The following is a 13,007-nucleotide window of genomic DNA, read 5'->3' as shown; positions in this document are numbered from 1 at the left end:
AAATAAATAAATAAAACCTTGGAGAAAAAAAAAAAGAAGAGTCAGTATTAAGTTATACATAAATCTGCAACTTGTTTCAGAAGAGTATAGTTGGTGGAATTTCAGATTCGGCAGCAAAATAAAAGAATTTTAGGGAATGGAGGGAAATTCGGGAACATACAAGTGGCAGAAAGAGTGATGTATAGTCCTAGAAGTGCTAGCAATAAAATCTACTGGGAGCTTGTTGGAAATGCAAACTCTCAGGCCCTCTCTGCCCTCCTAGTCAGGCTGTGGGAGAGGTGGTGGTAGTCCACATGCACGGTACGGTATGAGAAACACGGTTTATAATATTCCGCATAGGTGAATACCCTGTCCTTTCTTTACTGTAAAGTTGGCCAACTACTGCTTCATTCAAATGAAGATCCATTTTCTATTTCTAAGCAGCCTTCCTTCTGATTATTGACCCAAAGACATTATTGCCGCAAATACAGATTCCATTGTAATCTAATACATTTGGAGAGGAATAGGCATTACAGAAAGCTCTCATTTAACACAGTATTGGAAGGAAGGATAGAAACCAAAAATTAGGAAGCCAGGTAGGATACTCAAGTTGGAGTAGTGAAAGTGGAAGCCAATGGTTGACTAAAAGATCTCCATCCATATGGCAGTCCAAACAAGGTATTCCCAGGAACACAATCACGACACAGTTGCTAGGACTGCTATTTGGCTAGAGAAGAGAAGACGTTGAGTTCTTGTGTATGTTACAGGTATCAATTGAAGAAGGCAGCCAATCCAATCCGACTAATTTTTTTTTTTTAAGATTTTATTTATTTAGGAGTGCCTGGGAGGCTCAGAGGGTAAAGCCTCTGCCTTCAGCTCAGGTCATGATCTCAGGGTCCTGGGATCAAACCCCCGCATTGGGCTCTCTGCTCAGCAGGGAGCCTGCTTCCCCATCCCCCTCTGCCTGCCTCTCTGCTTACTTGTGATCTCTCTGTCTGTCAAATAAATAAATAAAATCTTTTTTAAAAAATTATTTATTTATTTATTCACCAGTGAGGGAGAGCACAAGCAGGGAGAGCAGCAGGCACGGGGAGAAGCAGGCTTCCTGCTGAGCAAGGAACCTGATGCAGGGCTGGATCCCAGGACCCTGGGATATGACCTCAGCCAAAGGCAGACGCTTAACAGACTGAGCTACGCAGGCATCCCTCCAGCTAACTTTTTTTTAAAGGATTTTAAAGGCACCTGGGTGGCTCAGTCAGTTAAGTGCCATGATCAGTTCATGATCTCAGGGTCCTGGAGTCGAGTCCTGTGTCAGTTTCCCTGCTCAGTGGGGAGCCTACTTCTCCATTTTTCTCTACCCCTGCCCCCTGCTTCTGCTCTCTCTCAAATGAATAAACAAAATTTAAAAAAGATTTTATTTATTCATTTGAGAAAGAGAGAGAGAGAGAGAGAGAAAGCATGCCTGAGTGGGGGAGAAAGGGCAGGTGAGAGAGAGAAACAGACCCCCACCGAGTAGGGAGCCTGATATGTGGCTCCATCCAGGACCCAGAGACCATGATCCAAGCTGAAGGGAGACCCTTGACTGAGACCCATCCAGGTGCTCCCAACTAATTTTTAGAGGGTCCTTTTCAACTTTCATTTCCTGTCTTCCATGAGGTCTACTCTGACTCCCCTTACAACATTGCCTTTGTTAAGGTGACCAACTGTCCTGTTCACCCAGTACTATCTTGGTTTTCTCTCTGAAGGTTCTGTGTTCTGGGAAGCCACTCAGTTTCAGAAGACCAGGACAGTTGGTCACCCCGCTCACACTCGAGGCTAGAAGAACTGATCCTTACCTTGAACTTCTTTAGCTATTTCAACTCTCACCCTTTATTTGGCACTTGCCATGTTTACTTTGCATGGTAATCATTTGTACACAAGAAATGCTTCCCAGATTTGCCCTTAAATTACATAACAGCAGAACTTGTCTTTCATGATTTCTTTCACTGCACACAGCAAGAAACAAGTGTCAGGCACACAGGAACCACTTACCAGTTTGAATGAAAGAAGCTATTTGTTGGGGCGCCTGGGTGGTTCAGGCAGTTAAGGGACTGCCTTCGGCTGGGGTCATAATCCCAGGATCCTGGGACGGAGTCCCACAGCGGGCTCCTTGCTCAGCCGGAAGCCTGCTTCTCCCTCTACCTGCCGTTCCCCCTGCTTACGCTCTCTCCCTCTCTGAGAACAAATAAATAAAATATTTTTAAAAAAATGAATGAAAGAAACTATTTGGAAAGAAAAAAAACAAACAAACCCAAACAACTGGGGCGCCTGGGTGGCTCAGTGGGTTAAAGCCTCTGCCTTAGGCTCAAGTCATGATCTCAGGGTCCTGGGATTGAGCCCAGAGTCAGGCTCTCTGCTCATCGGGAAGCCTGCTTACCCCCGCACCCCCCATACTGCCTGCCTCTCTGCCTACCTGCGATCTCTACATGTCAAATAAATAAAAAAAAATCTTAAAAAAAAAAAAACAAAAAAACCCAAACAACTATTGCCAGTTAGAATTTCATCCTACTGAATCACAAAAGTGACAATTTGGAAATACAAATATGCTTACATGTGCACTGAAGGCTTTAAATGTGACCTCAACTTACTTTTCAATCTAATCTTTCCCTCCTCTGTGTTACTGCAACCATGACTGATGCAAGAATGTCCAGGGTAAAAGAGAGCACAGAATGAGCAGGGCACATTTTCCCAAAGACTAGTGTTTGTTTAAAGTTTTTGTTTTTGTTTTTGTTTTTTTTAAGAGTGGGGTAGAATGGGGAGTGTGAACGGCACAAATATACTTTGTCAGATTTTTTTTCATTTGGGGTCTTATGGCAGATTAATAGTCTAGAGAAATCCTAATATGGCATACCTAAAAACACTAAAGCACACATTTGTGAATGTGTGTGTGTATGTGTGTGTGTGTGTATAGCTTTAAAATGTATGGCTGAATTGGTTGAAAACCTTGAAATCATCAGTGCAGTCAGGTTGGTATTTATTCTAGGGGCATCTATATACACAGGTGGCCTAATGTTTGAGTTCTAAAAGGTGTAGTGAGTAGGGGGAGAAAATTAAGACTTGCCCTTTTACGATGGAACATTGGTTAGAAACCCTCCCTTGAGGGGCGCCTGGGTGGCTCAGTGGTTAAGCCGCTGCCTTCGGCTCAGGTCATGATCTCAGGGTCCTGGGATCGAGTCCCGCATCGGGCTCTCTGCTCAGCAGGGAGCCTGCTTCCTCCTCTCTCTCTCTGCCTGCCTCTCTGCCTACTTGTGATTTCTCTCTGTCAAATAAATAAATAAAATCTTAAAAAAAGATAGCCAAAAAAAAAAAAAAAAGAAACCCTCCCTTGAATGCGAAAATCCCCTCAAAGCTACTTTTCTTCAGCATATAAACCAGGAAAAAAAAATACTATAGAGAGTTTGCCAGTGACTCTTGTAGGTCTCCACCTAAGCGTTGTCGGAGGAAATGCATTACTCTTGAGGACTTCCCAGTCATTCAAAAAACAAAATAAACAAGACTCTAGCTAAAAATGTAGTTAAAACTGGTCTCCAATTGTTACTGCTTCACTTGGCAGAAGCACTTGACAGAGTCAATTTAAATACTCCCAGGAAGGACGCACTTTAAACCGGGGCCTCAAAACCAAAAAACAAGCGACAAAAACAAGGAAATAAACTGGGGCCTGCGAGATTTCCCAAACCATATGAGTTATACCTGTGGTAACTTCAAGTTTAACTTTTTGGGGGAACTGCCAAACTGTTCCCACATTGTGTAATGCGGGCTACACCACATTACATTCCTTCGAACAATGTGGCAGGATTCCAGTTCCTCTGTATATTTGCAAACACCTGTTGTTGTTATTATTATTATTATTTTAAAATATTTATTTATTTATTTATTTGACAAGAAGAGATCACAAGTAGGCAGAGAGGCAGGCAGGCAGAGAGGTGGAAGCAGGCTCCCTGCTGAGCAGAGAGCCTGCTGCGGGGCTCCATCCCAGGACCCTGGGATCATGATCTGAGCTGAAGGCAGAGGCTTTAACCCACTGAGCCACCCAGGTGCCCCTGTTGTTTTTATTATTATTTTTTTTAATTACAGACACCTTAGTCAGTGTGAAATAGTATAAACATTGCGGTTTTCATTTGCATTAGTCCATAATGACTAATGCTGTTGGGCATCTTTTCATGTGGTGTTGACTGTTTATTTGGCTTTGGGGAAGTGTCATTCACATCTTTGGCCCATTTTTAAATTAGGTTATTTTTCTTCTTATTGTTGCCTCAAAAGTTCTTTAGATATTCTAAAAATGATTACTTTCTGATAAAGTACAGTTTACTCTTTTTATCCTTTTAAAAAAATATATTTTATTTATTTATTTATTTGACAGAGAGAGAGGGAACACAAGCAGGGGGAGTGGGAGAGGGAGAAGCAGATTTCCCACCTAGCAGGGAGCCTGATGCGGGGCTCGATTTCAAGAGCCTGGAATCATAACCTGAGCTGAAGGCAGACGCTTAATGACTAAGCCACCCAGGTGCCCTTATCCATTTTTTTTCTATTGCTGCTTGTGCTTTTGGTGACTTTTTTAAGAACCCATGGCAGAATGTAAGGTCATTTATTTCTAGGAGTTGTGCAGTTTTCACTCTTACATTGGGTTTTGATCCATTTTGAGCTGTGTTTTGTGTGATTGATGTGAAGTAGATGTTGAACTTCATTCTTTTGCGTGTGGGTGTCCAGTTGTCTCAGCATCATGTGTGGAAAAAGATTACTCCTGGGGAGGGGGGTTGGGAGAAGGGGGGTGGGGTTATGGACATTGAGGAAGGTATGTGCTATGGTGAGTGCTGTGAAGTGTGTAAACCTGGCGATTCACAGACCTGTACCCCTGGGGATAAAAATATATGTTTATTAAAAAAAATTAAAAATTAAAAAAAAAAAAAAGAAAAAGACTACTCCTTGGGGCACCTGGCTGGTTCACTCAGTAGAACATCCAACTCTTGATCTTGAGATTGGGTGTAGAGGTTACTTAATAAAAAATTATAAAAAAACTAAAAGGGAAAAAAGAATATTTAATGATAAATTTTTAAAGAAGGAAGAAAAGAAAAAGACCATTCCTTTCTCATTTAAATTGATGAGGGAGCAGGAGGCTGGCTGAGGACAAAGCAAAAGCTGGCGCCTTGTACCCCCCCCTTCATCCGCTCCCCTCCATATGTGTAGCATTCCTCAGGCACCCCTGACTGCCATAAAATGATAAATAGTTAACTTGCTGAGACCGCGATCCTGCAAGACAGGAGTCTCCCTTGGTTTGCAAATTTCCTTGAGATTACAACAAAGAAGTTACCTTATCAATAGCCCAATTTCCAAAGACACAGAACTCAGTTCCTCAAGCCTAATGTTACCCTCCCCTCCATAAAAACCGAAGGAGGTGGAAGTAGAAGGAAAAGTAAATAAAGTTAAATTTCTTCTGAACTTAAATCTCATTAACAAGGATGCTTGATAGCAGGAATGTAACATTCCACCAGACTTCCAATTGTCTTTACTTGATAGCAACTAAGCCTTCAATATCCTGATAGTATTCTTTGCCCCAATAGCCCTTCTGAACACCCCTTTGTCCTCACCTACCCAACTCCTGTGTATATAACCAACCACTCCTCACAACCCGGGGCAGCCGCATCTCCGCCTGCCCACGGGCCCTGTCCCCGTGCTCTAATAAATCACCTTTTGCACCAACGACGTCTTAAGAATTCTTTCTTTAGTCGTCGGCTCCGAACCTCCTCACCCCACCGAACCTGACTTAGGTTCTGGGACTTCATCAAAATGATTTGGCACCCTTCTTGAGACCAACTGTCCATAAATGTAAAGTTTGTGTTTGGACTCTCAGTTTTTTTCCCCTGACTTATATATCTAAATTTATGTCATAGGATCTTTAATAATGTCATCTAATGGCATATTATCACTTCTGCCATGTTCTATTGTTCTATTGATTATGCTGATCATCCCTGGTACAGTATGGGAAAAACTATGTAAGGGTGTGAAAAACAGGAGACAAAAATAATTTGGGGTCATCTTGGAGGCTAGGTACCACATAGCAATAACCATATCATTACCAAGACATATACAGAAAAAAAATGCTCTCAGCAATTTATAACACAAGAGCACTTTAAAATCTGAAAAAAGTTAGTTTCAAAATACCCTAAATGTATGGGGTGCCTGGGTGGCACAGATGGTTAAGTGTCTGCCTTTCCGTCAGGTCATGATCCCAGGGTCCTGGAATTGAGCCCCGCATCGGGCTCCCTGCTCAGTGGGAAGCCTGCTTCTCCCTCTCCCACTCCCCCTGCTTGCACTGAGTGAGCCAGCCAGGGACCTCAAATGGAAGATACTTTTGTAGGTACCTTTAGAAAATACTATCTTCCATAGGCAGTATTTACTGAAATGGAAGATGTGTAGACCTTATGATTCATAATTTCACTCCTGGATATTTACCCCATAGAAATTCTTTCCCATGTGCATCTGGAGACACATCACTTTGTAATTATAGAAAACTAAAAATAATGAAAATGCCTGGCAACACTGGAATGGATACATAAAGAAAGATATTTTTGTAAGTGAAAATGAATGAAATTTAGCAACGCAATTGACATGGACAAATCACAAAAACAATGTGGAACTGAAAAAGCAAATTCTAGAATACATATATCATTTATATTACGGTCACAAATAAACAAAGCTGCTTATGCTACTTTGTTATACTATTTAGGAACATCTGCGTTTGTGTTAAGCTAGCAAATTACAGAGAAAAACAGAGGAGGTGATTAATATAAAAGTCAAGATAGTGGTTTCAGGAATAGAGAACGAGTAAAAGAAGCAATCTGGAAGGGGCGTATTAGAAGCTTTAAGATTCTGGGATATTTCATTTCTCAAGTTAGTGGTAGTTATTTAGTGTTTGATTTATTATTCTTTATTTTTTATTTTTTAATTTATTTTATTATCTATTTTTTTTTTAAGATTTTATTTATTTATTTGTCAGACAGAGATCACAAGTAGGCAGAGAGACAGGCAGAGAGGGAGGAGGAAGCAGGCTCCCCGTCGAGCAGGGAGCCTGACACAGGGCCTGATCCCAGGACCCTGGGATCACGACCCAAGCCAAAGGCAGAGGCTTTAACCCACTGAGCCACCCAGACACCCCATATTCTTTATTTTTTAAAGAGTTTTGTTTTGTTTTTTTTTAAAGACTTTATTTATTTGACACAGAGAGAGAGAAATCACAAGTAGGCAGAGAGGCAGGCAGAGAGAGAGGAGGAAGCAGGTTCCCTGCTAAGCAGAGAGCCTGATGAGGGGCTCGATTCCAGGACCCCGGGATCATGACCAGAGTCGCAGGCAGAGGCTTTAACCCACTGAGCCACCCAGGCGCCCGTTATTAATTACTCTTTATTTTTTAAAGATTTCTTTATGTATCTGAGAGAGAGAGAGAGAGAGAGACAGAGCATGACAGGGAGGGGCAGAGGGTGCAGGAGAGAATCTCAAGCAGACTCTTCACTGAGCCTGGAGCCAGACTAAAGGATCAATTCCACAACCGTGAATTGAAGATCAGGACCTGAGCCAAAGACTGAGCACAATTTTAAATTTTTTTTTTTTTTAAAGATTTTATTTATTTATTTGAGAGAGAGAGACAGTGAGAGAGAGCATGAGCGAGGAGAAGGTCAGAGGGAGAAGCAGACTCCCCATGGAGCTGGGAGCCCGATGCGGGACTCGATCCCGGGACTCCGGGATCATGACCTGAGCCGAAGGCAGTCGTCCAACCAACTGAGCCACCCAGGCGCCCGTTATTAATTACTCTTTATTTTTTAAAGATTTCTTTATGTATCTGAGAGAGAGAGAGAGAGACAGAGCATGAGAGGGAGGGGCAGAGGGTGCAGGAGAGAATCTCAAGCAGACTCTTCACTGAGCCTGGAGCCAGACTAAAGGATCAATTCCACAACCGTGAATTGAAGATCAGGACCTGAGCCAAAGACTGAGCACAATTTTAATTTTCATTCTATGTAGAATGTAAATTAGAAGGGAGACAGTCCTCTAATGTTTGTGCAAGTCTGCCTTCTGACCTGAAACGTAAGGAACTGCATTCATTGTTACATGCTAATCTTGCAACAGCGTGAAATGAGAGCTGTTCAGTGAAATTAACTGTTGCTTCACCTTATTCTCATTATTGTTCAAAATGAGGTCAGGGGCACCTGGGTGGCTCAGTGGGTTAAGCCTCTGACTTTGGCTCAGGTCATGATCTCAGGGTCCTGGGATCGACCCCCGCATCGGGCTCTCCGCTCAGCGGGGAGCCTGCTTCCCTTCCTCTCTCTCTGCCTGCCTCTCTGCCTACTTGTGATCTCTCTCTCTCTCTGTGTCAAATAAATAAATAAAATCTTAAAAAAAAAAATGAGGTCAGCCTCAGGGTGCGTGGCTGGCTCAGTTGGTAGAGTGTGTGGCTCTTGATCTCGGGATTGTGAGTTCAAGTTCCACATTAGGTGTATAGAGATTACAAGAAGATTTTATTTATGTGACACACACACAGAGTGAGCACAAGCAGGGGGAACTGCAGAGGAAGAGGGAGAAGCAGGCTCCCTGCTGAGCAGAGAGCCCGACGCGGGGGTCGATCCCAGAACCCTGAGATCATGACCTGAGCCAAAGAGAGATGCTTAACCGACTGAGCGACTCGTGCCCCACCCCCCCAAAAACGAAGTAAAATTAATTCAGCCCCAACAACCTAGTAGGAAATTTAGTCAAATTTGTAGTAGATAGCTATTCACTATGTTGCTAAAACCACCACAATTATTACTTGAATTTTTACTGGTAATTTCTACAGAGTTAGATTCCTGTGAAAATAAAAGCTGGATAGTTAAAACATTGCATAGAGGATCTTATATAGTTCTAGAGAGAGTGATTATTTTGGTTTTGTTTTTGGCTTTGTTTTTCCCTGAGCATGAGGTTTAATATTTTCCTCCTCTCCTTCTAAAGCAACATACCAAGAAGACATATGTCTCATTACTGCTCACTGGCCAGCCCAACTCTGGGTCAGTGAACTTTTCTCCTGTAGAAAATATTCACTGTGCCAAAGGATGCTTGGTAGTGACTCGGACTGGGTAAACTTGTTCTCTATTGCTTATACTTCACATGTCCTGAGGGCAAAAGACTTGACTTTTCATACCTATCACTCCCTCCCGTTTTTGGATTTCTTAAATCCACCATATCTAGAGAAATCTCTTAAAGTATACCTCCTACTTCAAAAATGTGATTCAGTTAAATTCAAAACCTACTTACTGGTGCCTACAGTCACTGTGATAGACACTATACCGGTGAATCAAGCATTGGTAATACTATCTCTGTTCTTCAGAAGCAATACAGAATTGTGTGTGTGTATGGTACTCGTGGGAATTTGGATAAGGCAGTTAAAAAGTATATAGATGTCTGTAAACAAGGCAGCCATATGTAGGCCCATCAGTACCATTTGTAGGAGTGACGACAAAAGAACTAATTGAAGCCCACATGCCTTAAGTTTAATTCTTTAAAGGTTATAAATCAAGTTCACACAGACTATCAAAATCTATCATCCTATTTTTATAAGAATCAAATAAGAGAATACATGTGATTCTATGGGTTTTTATGTGAGTGAAGGCCAAAAATGACAATTTAAGTATTATTGCATTTGTCTAGAATTTTGGCTGATGATCTAATGATGTTTGGATGAGGACAAAATTAAAACATATGCTATTTATATATTATCATGTATTTATTCCATAACTTTTATCTTGCTATTATTTGAATAAAATCATTAATTATTAGAAATAATTACCATAGAAGATTTTCATGTATTTGTGTTCTATCTGCTGTAATGATCTTAAGTATTAGTACACAAGTGTACAAAATTTAAAAGTGTATGCGGCGGGGGGGGCACCTGGGTGGCTCAGTGGGTTAAGCCTCTGCCTTTGGCTCAGGTCATGATCTCAGGGTCCTGGGATTGAGCCCCACAATGGGCTCCTTGCTCAGCAGGGAACCTGCTCCCCCCTCCACTCGCCTGCTTCTCTGCCTACTTGTGATCTTTCTCTCTGTCCGATAAATAAATAAAATCTTTAAAAAATAAAAAAAAGTGTATGCAGGGGTGCCTGCGTGGCTCTGCCTTCAGCACCTGCATTTGGTTCAGGTCATGATCCCAGGGTCCTGGGATCGAGCCCAAGTTGGGCTCCCTACTCAGCAGGAAGGCTGCCTCTCCCTCTCCAACCCCCTCTGCTTGTGTTCCCTCTCTCACTGTGTCTCTCTCTGTCAAATAAATAAATAAAATCTTAAAATAAATAAATAAATAAAAGTATGCAAATTGAATGTGTTGAATATAGTTTCACTAAGAAAGCAAATGTAGGGGCACTTGGGTGCCTCAGTTGGTTAAGGCTCAGACTCTTAATCTCAGCTCAGGCCTTGATCCCAGGGTTGTGAGTTCGAGCCCTGCCAAAAAAAAAAAAAAAAAAGGAAAGTAAATGTATAAAAATTAATATAGGTTTTTAAATGTCATAGGAAATGTAATTAATTAATATTAATATTTTAAGTCAAAATTATGTAAATAAAGATGACTTTTAAAAATGATTTTCTCATTGTTGAGGTATTATATGAAGTACAAAATCCTAAGTATACAGTTTGAAAAACTTTCACATTTGTGTACACCATGTAATCATCACCCTGACTAGGATATTACACATTTCTTGGGGTACCTGGGTGGCTCAGTGGGTTAAAGCCTCTGCTTTCGGCTCAGGTCATGATCCCAGGGTCCTGGGATCGAGCCCTGCATCGGGCTCTCTGCTTGGCAGGGATCCTGCTTTCTCCCTTTCTCTCTGCCTGCCTCTCTGCCTACTTGTGATCTCTCTCTGTCAAATAAATAAAATCTTAAAAAAAAAGATATTACACATTTCTTTTTTTTTTTTTTTAAGATTTTATTTATTAGAGAAAGAGATAGAGAGTGAGAGAGAGCACAAGGAGGGGGGAGCAGCAGAGGGAATGGGAGAAGCAGGCTCCTCACTGAGCAGAAAGCCAGACATGGAGCTCCATTCCAGGACCATCATGAGCTGAACCAAAGGCAGATGTGTCCCTGGCTGAGCCCCCCAGTTGCCCCGATATTAACCATTTCTAATACATCTGAAGGCTCCCTCATGCCTTCTTTCAACTGATAACATAGCAAAAGGTAACCACCATTCAGACCTCTAGATTAGTTTGGACTGTTTTTAAAAAAATAAGTTTTTTTGAGATATAACCCACATACCTCACAATCCAGCCAGTTAAAGTATACAAATCAATGGTTTTTAGTGTATTCATACAGCTGAGCACCGTTCACCACAATTAATTTAATTTTTTAAAAGATTTTATTTATTTATTTGAGAGAGAGGATGAGAGAGATCAAGCACAAGAAGGGGAAGGTCAGATGGAGGGAGAAGCAGACCCCTTGCTGAGCAGGGAGCCCGATGTGGAACTCGATGCTGGGACTCCAGGATCATGCCCTGAGCTGAAAGGGTGGCGCAACCAACTGAGCCACTGGGGTGCTCACCACATTTAATTTTAATACATTTTTATCACCCCTCCCAAGGAAACTCTGTATCTATTAGCAGTTATTCTGGTTTTTCTTTTTTAAAGAAAACTCTATTCCTAACATGGGACTTGAACTTACAACTCACAGATCAAGAGTTTCATGTTCCACACATTGGGACAGACAGGTGCCCTTATTAGACCCTTAATTTCCCTCCAGTTCTTCCAGCTCCATGTAACCACCAAACTACTTTTTGTTTCTATGGATTTACCTATTCTGCACATTTCGTATGAATGGAATCATACAATATGGGCTCTTTTGTGACAGACTTTTTTTTCCTTAGTAGAATGTTTTCGAGTTTAATCCAAGTCATAGCATATATCAGCACTTTCTTTCTTTCTTTTTTTAAGGTTTGATTTATTTACTTCAGAGAGAAGAGCGAGAGAGGGTGAGCACAAGCATAGGGGAAGGGGCAGAGGGAGAGGGAGAAGCAGGCTCCCTGCTGAACAAGAAGACTGATACCAGGCTCGATCCCAGGACCTGGGATTCTGACCCTAGCTGAAGGCAGATACCCAACCGACTGAGCCACCCAGGTGCCCCGTACTTCATTTCTTTTTATGGCTCAATAATATTCCATTATATGGATATATCACATTTTATTTATCTCTTCGTTAGTGGGTGAAAATTCAGGTTGTTTTCACTTTTTAGCCACTATGAATAATGCTGCTATGAACACTTTTGGACAAGTTTTTTATGGAGGTAGGTTTCCATTTCTCTTGGGTCTATACCTAGGAGTAGACTTGCTGGGTCATATGGTCACTCTGTTACAGGACTTCCTTCTCTTTGGTGCCCACGTTTTGTGGTCATGCCACCTCGAAAAATGAAGAGGTAGACCAAATGAAGAGTGGTAGGCTGCAAAGCAGTTTACTGAGCCATAATAAAGTGGCAGTACAAAGCTCCCGCAAAGGGAAGGATCCCAAGGGAGTTGCCACCAGTGTGTCTAAGTCTAGGGGGGGTTTAAGGACTTGTGGGTGGGCTGCTTTAATCTAATTAACCCTCCCTGCACCTCTCATCCAATCAGATTTTTGCTATCTATCTTTTGAAAGGGTGGAGGGCTCCTTCCCCAGGGGGTGTAAAATCCTTTTAAGTATGGTTTCCTGTTAGGGTGGTGGGAGCTCCTGTCCCTGTCTGCCTTCCAAATGTCCTTCATCAACTCTGTTTAACTTTCACACTGTCTTGCTAAGTGGCACAGCATTTAAGCAATTTTTTTTTTTTATTTTAAAGATTTTTATTTATTTATTTGACAGAGAGAGATCACAAGTAGGCAGAGAGGCAGGCAGAGAGAGAGGAAGGGAAGCAGGCTCCCTGCTGAGCAGAGAGCCCGACTCGGGACTCGATTCCAGGACCCTGAGATCATGACCTGAGCCGAAGGCAGCAGCTTAACCCACTGAGCCACCCAGGCGCCCAGCAA

Source organism: Mustela erminea, chromosome 17 (genome assembly GCF_009829155.1).
Source record: "Mustela erminea isolate mMusErm1 chromosome 17, mMusErm1.Pri, whole genome shotgun sequence".
In the NCBI taxonomy this organism is placed as follows: Eukaryota; Metazoa; Chordata; class Mammalia; order Carnivora; family Mustelidae; genus Mustela; species Mustela erminea.
Note: the sequence above shows the minus strand (reverse complement) of the source record.